At 37.9% G+C, this 14,551-nt stretch overlaps 1 pseudogene; it reads left to right on the top strand.

The window, feature by feature from the left end:
- LOC112912712 (midasin-like) overlaps positions 1-14,551 on the top strand; it is a 147,978-nt pseudogene that overhangs the window by 20,431 nt on the left and 112,996 nt on the right.

Raw genomic sequence — 14,551 nt, 5'->3', positions numbered from 1 at the left:
GCTTTTTAATTAATTAAGTACATTTTTTGCTTTTTAATTTCTGTTGTTTGCTTTTTGTTGTTTGCTTTTTTAAAGATCAGTTGCTTTTTATCAGTACTTTATATTAGCTTCTTTTACTGTGGTTTGCTTTTAAATGCTTATTATTTTTTTTCCTATTAATTGCTTCTGGTTGCTTTTGCTGAAAAATGACCTAAGAAATCTTTCTTTCTTTCTTTTTTTTTTTTTTTTAAGATTTTATTTATTTATCCATGAGAAACACAGAGAGGAGAGAGAGGGGGGCAGAGACACAGCAGAGGGAGAAGCAGGCTCCATGCAGGAAGCCCGAGGCGGGACTCGATCCCGGGTCTCCAGGATCATGCCCTGGGCTGAAGGCAGTGCTAAACCACTGAGCCACCGGGCTGCCCTGACCTAACAAATCTTAGTAGAATTGTGTTTGTTTGTTTATTTTTAAAGATATATTTATTTATTTATTTTAGCACATACATGTGCCAGCCTTTGGGAGTGGGAATTGGGGGAGGGGTAGAGGGAGAGAGAGAATCTCTTTTTTTTTCCCCCAAAGAGTTAATTTCTTTCTTTCTTTTTTTTTTTTTTTTTTTTTTAAGATTTTATTTATTTATTCATGACAGAGAGAGAACGGGAGAGAGAGAGGAGAGAGAGGCAGAGACACAGGCAGAGGGAGAAGCAGGCTCCATGCAGGGAGCCTGACGTGGGACTTGATCTGGGGTCTCCAGGATCTGGCCCTGGGCTGAAGGTGGCGCTAAACAACTGAGCTACCTGGGCTGCCCTAGAGAGAATCTCAAGCAGACTCCCTGCTGAGTACAGCTCCTGACTTGGGACTGGATCTCACAACCTGAGCTCATGACATGAGCCAAAACCAAGAGTTGGACACTTAACCAACTGAGCCACAGGTGCCCCTAGAATTATGTTAAAATTAAAGTAGTACTTGCAGGATTCTTCAGTGCGTAAATTCCTAGGACTTGGATGTGTTTGTTGCTTGAAGACTCTCTTTTCCCATCTAGGTGCCCCTAGAATTATGTTAAAATTAAAGTAGTACTTGCAGGATTCTTCAGTGCGTAAATTCCTAGGACTTGGATGTGTTTGTTGCTTGAAGACTCTCTTTTCCCATCTGGCTTCTGTACCCTAAGTTGTGTAAATGATGAGATTGCCAGATACCTGCGTTCTGGCCAGGAAAAAAGTTGTGGTTTTTGAGGGGCAAGGGATATTGGTACAGGCAGAAGTTCTTACATGGTAGCTCCCCATTATCCTTGGTTTTGCTTTTTGCACTTTCAGCTACCCACAGTCAACCTCAGTCCAGAAACAGATGGTTCTCCTGATGTATTGTCAGAATGTCAGTAGTAGCCTGACACTACATCACAGGGCCTGTGTCATTCCCCTTCATATCATTTTCTAGGTATTTTATCACCTCATGTTAGCATAATACTTGATATTTTGAGAGAGAGACCACATTATATAATTTTTATTACAGCATATTATAATTGTTCTATTTTATTATTAGTTATTGTTAATCTCTTACTATGTCTAATTTGTACATTAAACTTTATCATAGGTATGTCTGTGGGGAAAAAACATAGTATGTTTAGGGTTTTGTACCATCTGCAGTTTTAGGCATCCACTGGGTTTCTTGGGGGAGTATTTACTTGGCACAAATTTCAAAGAGAAATTCATTTTTTGCTTGACTAATACTAGCAGGAGTTTACATGTGCTTTTATTTATTTATTTTAAAAGTTATATATTTAGAGAGTGAGAGAGAGAGAACGAACAAGAGTGAGCTCAGGGAGAGGCCGAGGGAGAGGGAGAAGGAGTCCTCAAGCAGACTGGCTCCTGAGCGTGGACCCTGATGGAAGGCTTGATCCCAGGATCCTGAGGTCATGACCTGAGCTGAAACCAAGAGTCAGCTGCTTAACTGACTGAGCCACCCAGGCTCCCCTTATATGTGCTTTTTAAAAATTACTGTGTCTGCTGCTAAATTTTCTTTGCTTTTTTTCCTCCCTCTGTCAGGTTCTTCAGAATAGATATCCCAGCCTCTTGGCAGTAACTGATCACCTGCTTGACATTTACATCCAACTTACTGGAGAGAAACATCACTCTTGCAGTGATAGTTCTGTTACATGTGAACAGGTACCTGAAGAATTTGCAGAAGCCAGAAGAGAAAACAAAAGACTAAGCCTTGAAGGAAGAGAATTGTCTCTAAGGTACTAGATTAAGCACTTTTGAGTTGATATTTTATTTATTTATTTTTTTAAGTAGGCTCCATACCTATCACAGGGCTCGAACTCATTACCCCAAGGTCAAGAGTTGTGTGCTCCCCCGATTGAGCCATCCAGGTGCTCCTTGAGTTAATATTTTAAAAATTACTTCCCTTAAAAGTTCTTAGCAGCTATCACTAAATGGTTATGAGAGGTCAGGTTTTGAAATTAGACCTGTGGGCTGCTTCATGATGTTGGATCCTGTTTCAGATCTTATAGATAATGATTAGGAAGGCTTATAAGGGAATGTTATTTTAGCTTTAAAAAATAACTTTGAGGGCACCTGACTGGCTTAGTTGGTAGAACATGGTCCTCTTAATTTCAGAGTCATGAATTCAAGCCCCATGTTGGATGTGGAGGCTGCTTAAAAAAAAAAAGAAAAAAAAATAACTTTAAAAGCTAAGGTTGAAACTCCTTACTGACATAATTCTTTCACTGGCTTTTTCTTTTGTGACAATTGGGGTCTTAAATAAGACCCTTGATTTTGCTATATATAGTGAGTTCTGTACCTTTGCTTTCTATTCTCGATGATTGGCTTTCCCTTTAAGTGAGCCTTAGGAATGGGGCAACTCCCCTGATTTTTGCTCTGAGAGTTAGTTGCTGTCCCACTCTCCCCAACCTTACCTGGCATGGATTGGGATAATATATGTGACAGATCACTTCCTAATAGGTGGGGTCCCTCACTTATTCTATCCCCTGCACTATTTATCTTTACAATGCCAGAGAAACAGAGAGACTTCATTGTCATGTGTTCCCCAGACTTAGGTGGATTGAATTGAACTCTGATGGCTTTGATGTCTTTGACCTATGGTCTTTTATTTCCTTGTTTTTGTTTTTATTTTTTAAAGGGATCTACTGAATTGGTGTAATAGGATTGTCCATTGTTTTGACAGTCTGTCTTCATCAGCATCCTTAAATATTTTTCAAGAGGTAAGATAGAGTCTTCATGTTTATTTTCTTTCTATCCTGTGAGGCTGTTGATTTCCATTGTCATTTTCTGTCTCTTGGCTGCTATCAGAATTTTTCTTTTGTGTTTATTATCCCTAGCTAGTTAAAACTCAACTAATGTTGCCTTAAAACTAACTGGGCATATTAATACGGGCATAATATTGTTTTTAGTTTTAAAACAGGTTACTATAAATTATAAATAAGGATAGTTTATTTTTATTTTTTTTTAAACTTTTTTTTAAATTTAAATTTAATTTTAATTTTTTTATTTATGATAGTCACAGAGAGAGAGAGAGATGCAGAGACATAGGCAGGGGGAGAAGCAGGCTCCATGCACCCGGAGCCCGACGTGGGATTCACTCCCTGGTCTCCAGGATCGCGCCCTGGGCCAAAGGCAGGCGCCAAACCACTGTGCCACCCAGGGATCCCATAAGGATAGTTTAGATACAGTAAAGCAGACACTGAAATATTACAGATAAAATGAAAAGAAAATCTCCTAGGTGACAGTAATGTTGTGAAATATAAAGTGTTTCTCAAATGTGTAGTATTAGGGGTGACTGGCTGGCTCAGTCTGTGGAGCATATGATTCTTGATCTTGAGGTCATGAGTTTGAGCCCCATTTTGGGTATGGAGCCTACTGAAAAAAATGCTCAGTATTTATTCCTACATAAAATTTCATAATCTATTTGATAAGAGTTGTATTTGTCTGATCTTTCCACTTCTTGGTAGGGCCTATTACTTTAGTCCAGAGAAATTTACATAGGGGTTACAAAGTATAGCCTTGTATGCTGGGCTTGGGCAAAAAATGTGTTGTGCAGAAGGGAAACCCCCTTGAATTACAACTCTGTCATATTCAATAAGAACAGGGAGATATTTATTCCTGCTTGCTTAAAAATAAAAGTGATACTGTCTGAAGAGCTGTGGGCTCTTAAAACACTACTTTTTTTTTTTTTTTAAAGATTTATTTATTTATTTATGATAGACATAGAGAGAGAGAGAGAGAGAGAGAGAGAGAGAGAGAGGCAGAGACACAGGAGGAGGGAGAAGCAGGCTCCATGCTGGGAGCCTGACATGGGACTCGATCCCGGGACTCCAGGATCACGCCCTGGGCCAAAGGCAGGCGCCAAACCGCTGAGCCACCCAGGGATCCCCAAAACACTAATTTTGATTATAAAGCGTTCTTGTTTGTTTCTTTTTTAAAAAGATTTAATTTATTTATTCTTGAGAGACACAGAGAGGGAGGCAGAGACATCGGCAGAAGGAGAAGCCGACTCCCTGTGGGGAGCCTGATGCAGGGTTCTATCCCAGGACCCCGGGATTATGACTCAAGCCAAAAGCAGATGCTCAACCACTGACTCGCCCAGGTATCCCAAAGTGTTCTGGTTTCTAAGGGTGCCTGAGTGGCTCAGTTGGTTAAGTATCTGACTCTTGATTTCGGCTCAGATCATGATTTCAAAGGTTGTGAGATTGAGCCCCACATCAGGTGTTTTCTCTCTCTCAATAAATTAAGTAAGTAAGTAACTAACTCTGGTTTCTGTCATTTGGGATTGAGGAGAGTAGTGACCCAGTTTGGTTTGCATTGCATTCTTGTTGTGTTTGGCAAAGTTAGTATCAGTAGAAAGAAACCACATTTGGAGTTCTCACTTATGGTGAGCTGAACCCTGAAATGCTGTGTGCCAGTCCTTGAATCTTGTTCTTCTTTCCCATGAACTCACTTTTTCATTCCCCTAAATTTATCATCTTTCTAGAGATGACCTTGTTTTGCACTTTTAAAATAAAACTGTGGCATTATCTCTGTCTATAGATTTGCTGATTTGGGATATTTCATATAAGTGGAATCATAGAATATGTGACCTTTGTATCTAACTTCTTTGACTCTGCATATTCTCTCAGTTAATCCATGTTGTAGCCTGAATTATTTTTTATGGCTGAATAACATTTCATTATATTGATAATAACAGATTTTGTTTATCCGTTTATTCATTGGTGGATATTTGGGTTGTTTTCACCTTTTGGCTATGACAAATAGTGTTCTGAACTTTTGTATACAGGTATTTTATTAATGTAGAAACAATATATATATATTGTTGAAAATTGGGAAATATAGGAAAGCAAAGTGGTAAGATAAAAATAGCCGTCAACCCGGGATCGGGTCCCGCGTCGGGCTCCTGGCATGGAGCCTGCTTCTCCCTCCTCCTGTGTCTTTGCCTCTCTCTATGTCGATCATAAATAATAAATAAATCTTAAAAAAAAATAGCTGTCATCCAGACATTCCCTAACACTTTTAATACCTTGGTGTATCTCCTTCTAGATCTCTCTCTATTCTTCCTTCCTTCCTCCCTTTTTCCCTCCCTTCCTTCCGAAGATTTTATTTTTAAGTAATCCCTACACCCAACCTGGGGCTTGAACTCAGGACCCCAAGATCAAGAATCAAATGCTCAAGGCCTCCATAAGATTACCCCCACTTTAGACTCCAGCTGCAAGTCTTGGGGGCCACCTGTATTTGTGACCTACCAACTATAAATTCAGAGGTTCCCATGATCATCTCAGGTTCAATAGTCAACCCACAGAACTCCGTGAAAAGCACTATACTTAAAGTACGGGTTATGGTTTTATTATAAAAGATATAACTTAAAGACAAATGGAAGAGACAAAGGGCAAAGTCTCAAGGGTCCTGAGCATAGTTAGTTAGGGTGTGCTAGCTTCCTGGCATATCCATATGTCCACCAACAGCTAGGCTCTCCAAGCTTTGGATGTCCAGTATTTTATTAGGTCTTAAGTCATTGGCCATATGATCGAGCATAATTTCTAGCCCCTCCTCCCTCCCTTAGTGGTGGAGCTGAAAATTTCAACCCTCCAAGTCAGTGCTTGGTCTTTCTGACCTGGCCAGTCCCTCCTTAAACTATCTAAAGGCCCATTAAGAGTCATATTGCTTAGCAATTAAAATTTTAATTGGTTAAGCAATTTAACCAATTAATTGCTTAATTTAATTAAGCAATTAAAAATTGCTTAAAATTTTTTAAAATATTAAAATTTTTTTTAAACTTTTTTTTTTTTTTAAGATTTTATTCATTTATTCATGAGAGAGACAGAGGCAGACACAGGCAGAAGGAGAAACAGGCTCCTCGCTGGGAGCTCGATCCTCAGACAGGGATCACATCCTGAGCCAAAGGCATACGCTCAACCCGGGAGCCACCCAGGTGTCCCACACCTTGCTTAGCTTAATAAACTTAAGTATGGTCCAAAGGGGCCTTAGTGAATAACAAAAGACACTTCTTATTTTTGGTAATTCCAAGGGTTTTTAAAACTCTGTGCCAGGTATTAGGAACAAGGACTGTATAAATTCCCTCTCTTTTTAAATGCTTATGAAGTTTATTGATGTTTTACACTTGGTGGTGACAGAACCAAATGTATTCTTGTTTACTATACTCATAGTATCCTTTCTGTTGTTATTTTCTCTCTTGTCTTTCCTGTAAGTAGAAGTTTATTAAAATGCTTAATGTATTCCAATTCAAACTTTTTGGGTAGAATTCATTTTTAGTGGTAATATATACTTTATATTTCATTTCATCAGAAGACCTACATCTGGAGCCACCCAAGTGGCTCAGTTGGTTAAACATCTGACTCTTGACCTTAGCTCAGTTCTTGATCTCAGGGTTGTGAGTTTAAGCCCCACATTTTTTACTTACAAAAAAAAAAAAAAAAAAAAAAAAGCAGAAGACACATATCTGGTTGGCCTGTCAGTAGTTGGCTGAGATGGAGTTACTGCATTAGGGTGTGCATCAAGAATTTTCCTTTACAGCTAGCAAGTAATCTTTTGGTGTTACTTTCGTGGCTTAAGAGTCAGTTCCCTCATGAATCATATAATGATTAACTCTAATTCTATTTTTGCCTGAATTTCAATTTGTAAAATGAAGCTTTTTAAAAAAATTAGAAGGCAGGAGGGGAGGTATGAGCAGGGGAAGGGGTAGAGGGAGAGGAAGAAAATCCTCAACAGATTACCTGCTGAGCACAGAGCACAACATGGGACTCTTGATCCCAGGACCCTGAGATCATGACCTGCGCCAAAACCAGGAATCAGATGCTTAACCAACTGAGCCAGCCAGGTACCCTGTAAAATGAAGCTTTTTCTGTGTGGGTTTTTTTTTTTTTTTTCTAATTCAGCAGTATTTTGATAGTAAAGCCTTCACATTTGTTTATCCTGTCTGTATTATGGTAAGGCCCTTGAGTCTAGGGCTGGTACCTTATTTCTACTCTCCTTAGTCTAGCAGATATGTTTCTCCTGGGTTTTATATGCTTCCTTTTTGTGGCCAGGGTAGTGGTGCTCTGTGATTAATGTAGTATTTTAAAAAAATCAGTTTGCATTGACCTTCGTTATTTTAATAGGCTCTGGACTGTTTCACAGCAATGCTTTCTAAGCATACAAGCAAACTGAAAATGGCAGAAATAATTGGAAGCAAATTGAACATTTCCAAGAAAAAGGTATGCAGTGCTATTTTTACTTTTCTGTTGGAAGGAAGCTGGGATATTTACTTGCTAGAGTCTGGTCCTTATCTAATAGTTCCTTTGTAATAACTACTTCCTCTGTCAAAGTTGATAGTTTCATTGTTGCCTTTCATGGATATAAAGCTCTCACTGTCTCTTAGATAAGTAGTTCTCCATGTGCTCTACATTCTTAAAGTGAGTCACCTTGTACCTTATATCACCATGTATGCATTAATTTCTCCAGTGTTTTAATGGACGTGTTATTTCATAGATTGTGGACTCAGGACTGGAACTGTTTTAGTAACACCTTTGTCTGTGATTTTAGGCACAATTAGATTTTTTCCAACTTTTCATTAATGTCAGACATCAGAAAAATTGAAAATAGTAGTACCAATGGATACCAAGAATAGTACAAAGACTAGTACTTAGGTTCATTGCTGAGATTTTTAATATTTTGCCATTCTTGTTTTATTTCAAAATATGTATTTTTGGAGGAGAGAGCCCTTCAGAGTGGTAATGGTAGCTAGAGAAATGTCTGAGGCCCATCTTGTGGCAGATATCTGCCATTTCCAAATAGATGACTCAAAAAAACCTTATGTTCAAGGGGCTCCTTACGATTCTGAAACTGTTGAGATGGTTTTAGCTGCAGGTGTGACAGAACACCTACTAAATGGGCTTTAAATAATTAATAATTATAGTAGGCAAAAAAGAAATGAAACTACCACAATTGGCTTAGACTGATCAGTATTTATCCCTTTTGGTTGAAGAGAGATTCACTTTCCCTGAACACTTCACTGCTCCTTTCATTCCTGCCCCAAATCTAAACAAAATGGGTTCTTAGGATTAGTGACAAGGACAAGAGAAGAATCGCTTATTGGTAGATACCCTGGAAGCATCTGTCACAGCTTCTCTTTGTGTTCTGGCTATAGTCAGATGTACCATGGTTCATTCAAGTCATTGTTTCCTGCAATATTTTAGAATCTAATATTTTAGAATATTTAGTAATAATTTAGAAAAGTATAGGTGAAGAACACTTTTTTTTTTCATAAATTTTATTTTTATTTATTTATTTATTTTTTTTTTTTAAAAATTTTTATTTATTTATGATAGTCACAGAGAGAGAGAGAGAGGCAGAGACATAGGCAGAGGGAGGAGCAGGCTCCATGAACTTGGAGCCCGATGTGGGATTCGATCCCGGGTCTCCAGGATCGCGCCCTGGGCCAAAGGCAGGTGCCAAACCGCTGCGCCACCCAGGGATCCCCTTTTTCATAAATTTTAGTTAGGAGTAGAACTTTCTGTTCATTTGCTATTGGAATATGTCTGTATGTTCACTTTAGATATAGGCAGATATGGGCTTATTTGAATGAATAAAAAGTACCATTATAGGAAAGTATTTCATAATCAATGTTTTAAAAAACATGAACAGAAATTCAGTCAATTTTATTTAATTACTTATTTTTAAAAGATTTTATTTATTTATTCATGAGAGACAGAGACAGAGTCACAGGCAGAGGGAGAAGCAGGCTCCATGCAGGGAGCCTGACGTGGACTTGATCCTGGATCTCCAGGATCATGCCCTGTGCTGAAGGCGGCGCTAAACCGCTGAGCTACCCGGGCTGCCCAAATTCAGTCAGTTCTAGAAAAGACATAATTAAAGCTAACTCGCCTATCTTGGAAGTAGAAAATCCTTAGTAGTAAAGGGCTAATTAGATGGGCATAATAAGCCACATGGACGAGGAAATGTTTGAAGAATATACAGAATTTCTTTTTTTTAAAGACTATACAGAATTTTACTCTGTCCCCTTCCATAGGCCGAATTCTTCTGTCAGCTTTATAAACCTGAAATTGTGATCAATGAGCTAGATGTGCAAGTGGGTCGAGTACGGCTTCTACGGAAACAAAGTGAGGCTGTCCACATACAGAGGTAAATAGTCTCTCAACTAATCTGAGACTGTGGGGCGTTAGGAACATGATAGAAGGACTGACTGACTAGTCCAGCCCCTTGTGTCTGAGCAAAATGTGTTGTGTGAGTGATGACTTCTCTACTGTGCTGGATGGTAAGAAGCAGTGCTTTCCTAAAGTATAGTCTATAAAATTAGACATTAATAGGTAAAGGAGGTGATGAGGGTCATTAGGGACTTGAAACTAGGAAAAATGTATTTTTTGTTTTATTCACTATCATGTATTTACAAAGTAAGCCTCACTTGGAAGTTAGACGAGGTCCTAATGCTAGTCTGTTAATTCCTTGAAGGCTGGAATTGTATTAGATTCTGAGATCTGGTTACCATTTATTAAATACTTTGTATACGCCTAATATTGTGCTAAGTGCTTTGCATATGTCTTCTTATGTAGCAGTTATAATAACTTTATGAATTAACTTATTAATGTCTTACAGGTGCCATAACAAATTACTTGGTAGCCTAAAACAACAGACATTTCTTTCCTCACAGCTCTGGAGACTAGAAATCTGAAATCATAATAATGTTGGCAGGGCCACACTTCCACCGAAGGCTTTTGCCTCCTTCCGGCTTCTGATGGCTACCAGCAGTCTTTGGTGTTCCTTGTTTCTGTAACTACACTCTTCCATCTCTCTCTCTCTCTCTCTCCATTGTCATATCATCTTTCTTGTGTTTTTGTTTTTGTGTGTGTTTTTGTTTCTAAGTCTCTTGTAAAATCCAACAGTCATTGGATTTTAAGGCTTACCTTTAAACCCAGTATGATAGGATTTTAACTTTGTTATATCTGCAAAGACCCCTTTTCCAAGTAAGGTCACATTCACAGGTTCTGGATGGACATGAATTTTGGGGAAAGATTATTCAACCCAACACAAATAGTAACTCTGATCCAAATTTTACAGGTGAGGAAATGAAGGCTAAGAGAGCCTAAGTAATTGGCTTAGGATGACATAGCTAGGACAGATAACATCCTACCTTATTGATGTTTTGAATCTTGGGAGTCTAGTAAAGTATTGGGTGTAATGTAGAATTGATGAATTCTGCAACTCATAGACTATAAGGATACCTGTTTTATAGTATGAAAACAGATGCTGTGGGTTGTTTTCTCATTTTGTGGAGTCTGGAAAATCTGGTTCCTCAAAATTATGCTTAAGAGAAACTTGTAGCCTGCTTCTCTGACTGCTTATTTGTTTTCCCATTCCCAGGGAGAAGTTCACTTTTGCTCCTACAAGGCCGTCCTCTGTTCTTATTGAACAGCTTGCAGTGTGTGTTAGTAAAGGGGAGCCTGTGTTGCTGGTGGGAGAGACAGGGACTGGCAAGACCTCTACTGTCCAGTACTTGGCTCACATTACAGGTAACTTGAGGGGAAGCACTCTGCCCCCAGACGATAAACGTTTGACATTGCCTGTTTTTGTTATCTACCTCCCCTTTTTAAAATATTTTATTTTTATTTATTTGTTCATGAGAGAGACACACACACACAGAGGCAGAGAGACACAGGCAGAGGGAGAAACAGGCTCCATGCAGGGAGCCCGACATGAGACTTGATCCTGGGTCTCCAGGATCATACCCGGGGCTGAAGGCGGCGGCAAACCGCTGAGCCACCTGGGCTGCCCTTTTATGTCCCCTTAAATAAAAAGTCCACAAAATATTGGGAGTTTAAAAAGTGCCACCACTCCACTTTGTCTGGAAATAACCACTGAAGATTTTTTCCTCGGAAATAATGTAATTTTTTCCTCCTGGAAATAACTGCTATTAATGGCTTGGTATTAACTTTTTTTGGTTCTAATCTATGGCCTGCAAACATATAAACATTTAAGTCTGGTTTTATGTTGAAAAAAATGGGATCATGCTCTTTGTATTGCATTTAGTTCCTAAATGCATTGGGCATCTTTAAAAATAGAACTACCTCATTTCTGTTCCAGTGGCTAATTAATAATATTCTATACTGGCTGTTTATTTAATTCTAACTTATAGACGACATTGACTTAACTGAAGGATTTTTTCGTTGTTTTCAGTTATCTGATGCCACAGCAATAATACACAATGAATCTTCTTACACATATCTTTCTGGGTTAGGTGAAAATTATTGAATGGTTGGGAAATTCCTGAAAGTAAAATAAGAGGATCAGAAGAAATACACACTTAAAGATTTGCCTTATGCTCATGTCCACACATCCTTAAAGATCACACTGGATATAATTAGTCTTGACATTTTCAGAGTGACCCTTTCGCCCTTTCTTTTTAAAAGGCCATCGTTTGAGGGTTGTCAATATGAATCAACAAAGTGACACTGCAGACTTGCTTGGGGGGTGAGTATGATTTAAAATTATTTTCTTGTTACTTTATGTTCTGCTTGAGGGAACAAATAATTTTTCCATTTAAAGTTCAAAAGTAGCCTTAGAAAAAGGTTCAAAGATGTGCACCCCTACCCCCACCCAAGCAGGTTATTTATTGGACTGTATTGCAGAGCTCTTGGATGTGTAGATGTTTCTTTTTATTTTAAAGAACACTTGAGGTTCTTGCTTTCAAAGATCATGCTGGAATGGAGAGAGAGAGAAAAAAAAACAAGTATATAACCAACTAATATTTGTGTGTCCAGTCATTTATCAGCCTACATTCTGGAGTCACAATGCCTTGAAGCTAGACTCTGTCTTGCAGTTCAGCTATCTTTGAAACATTAAGTAACTATTTGGTTAAATGCTGCTCCTAGGACCCCATAAAGGTCATTAAAATGCCCTTCTTCCATGTTGGTATTTTTGAATATGTTACAGTTACAATTTTAGTTTGTGCTGAAAGCTGTAAAGCTGATGGATGCTATTGGCATACTTTATGTTGAGCAGTATTAGGATCTGTCTTATTAACTCAGAACAGTTACTTAAAAAAATCGTTAAAGGCATGAAGTAGAATTTATTGTCCTTTTTGCTCTTTATGGTGTCTGCCAGAAAACCTTTCATTTATCTTTTTTTTTTTTTTTTTTTTGAGGACCACATTACAGCACTTTTTGTTTATACTCTTTGTCTTATATCCTTCCTCGCTGTGAGTAGAGTGCCACTTTGGAATCCTGCTTCCTTTGGTACTTTTTCTTTTCTTACCTATTATTTATATTCTGTTCTACACATGTTAGTAATTATGTACTTAATGCTTTAAATATTTATTTTAAATATATATGTTATATATATGTTTTAAATATATATTATCTTAAGATCCATTAGCTGAGGCTTATCTTTCTTACTCTAATTCTACTTTTATTTCCCCGGTGATCTTTCTACCTTGTGTTTATTTTCCTTCTATCAATTAATTGACACTTAATCTCCCCTTTCCCTCATTGAAGTACTTGGCCATGTGTTTTCACTAACATAGAATTTGTTACTTAACTAGGTATATCTATACTACCATGTATTTCTCTCTATTCTGTAACTATATGTGTCTGCAGGAATATTCTCGTTATGTATTCCTAAGATAAATGGCTAGGCTTGTACTAAATGAACATGGACTGGGTCTGTCTCTTGTAAGAATTTATAGTGTTATGTCAACCATTTTAAGTCGTTTTAAACATAGTGAGTACAAAGATGCTTATTTGTGTCCTGATGCAATTGATAATATTAAAAGGTTAGAATCAGAATAAGGTAACTGGAATTTTGTTTTAGTGCCAACTTGCTAAAAAGAATATATATTCATTTTTCCTTGTCAGTAGGTTAGCATCAGCTATCAGAAAACTTACATATGCTTCAATTTTTATATGATTGGAAATATGCATTGCTTCCTATTCTTTTGTATTACTGGACAGTAGTATAAATCAGATCTTTTAGTATATAACATATTGTAGATGCATGGATGATTCCCTTGCTTATGAATTTTTGTATATAAGAGAGACAAAATTACTTTTAAAAGACAAGGGAGGGATCCCTGGGTGGCGCAGCGGTTTAGCGCCTGCCTTTGGCCCAGGGCGCGATCCTGGAGACCCGGGATCAAATCCCATGTCGGGCTCCCGGTGCATGGAGCCTGCTTCTCCCTCTGCTTATGTCTCTGCCTCTCTCTCTCTCTCTCTCTCTCTCTCTCTCTCTCTGTGTGTGTGTGACTATCATAAATAAATTTAAAAAAAATAAAAAAAGTAAATAAAAGACAAGGGAGTGGAAAACAATATTCAAGAGTTGGCAGGGAGATGGGATCTAGAAAGGGTAATAACTTTATTTTGGGGATGTGTTGTTACTTTCATCTGTTTTATTAGGTTTTATAACTTATGTTAAACATAGTTTGCATGTGTCAAATAGTATTGTAAAAAAATAACGAAAGAGGGACACGTGGGTGGCTTAGCGGTTGAGTGTCTACTTTCAGTTCAGGACGTGATCCCAGAGTTCTGAGATCAAGTCCCACACCGGGCTCCCTGTGAGGAGCCTCGTTTTCCCTCTGCCTATGTCTCTGCCTTCTGTGTATCATGAATAAATAAATAAGATCTTTTAAAAAAATGAAAAAATTTATAAACCTAATTAGTTTGGTTTGTGAATCCAGATCCTTTAGATTGGTTTTAAGAAGATTATTATTGAGGATTAAAAACACTTGGTAAAAGTTAAGCTTCAGAGACCATCAGAGTTTTATGTTATGCAGATTGCCTACTGATCTTTGTTGGTATATGTACCCTCTTGTTTTTTTTTATTAGTATTATCTTGGTATACTTTTTTCCTTCATTTAATTTTAGGTTTGTGGGGTTTTTTTTTTCCCCTTTAAGTAGACTCCACACCAAACGTGGGGCCTGAGCTCATGACTCTGAGATCAAGAGTTGCATGCTTTACTGATTGAGCCAGCCAGGATCCCCTCCATTTAATTTTAGCTCTTTTTTTTTTTTTTTTTTTTTTAATTTTTAAGATTTTATTTTGAAGTAATCTCTGCACCCAA

The sequence above is a fragment of the Vulpes vulpes genome, unplaced genomic scaffold, assembly GCF_048418805.1.
Source record: "Vulpes vulpes isolate BD-2025 unplaced genomic scaffold, VulVul3 Bu000000795, whole genome shotgun sequence".
NCBI lineage: Eukaryota > Metazoa > Chordata > Mammalia > Carnivora > Canidae > Vulpes > Vulpes vulpes.
The sequence above is the reverse complement of the archived record's forward strand: the minus strand, read 5'-3'. Positions and strand labels throughout refer to the sequence as shown.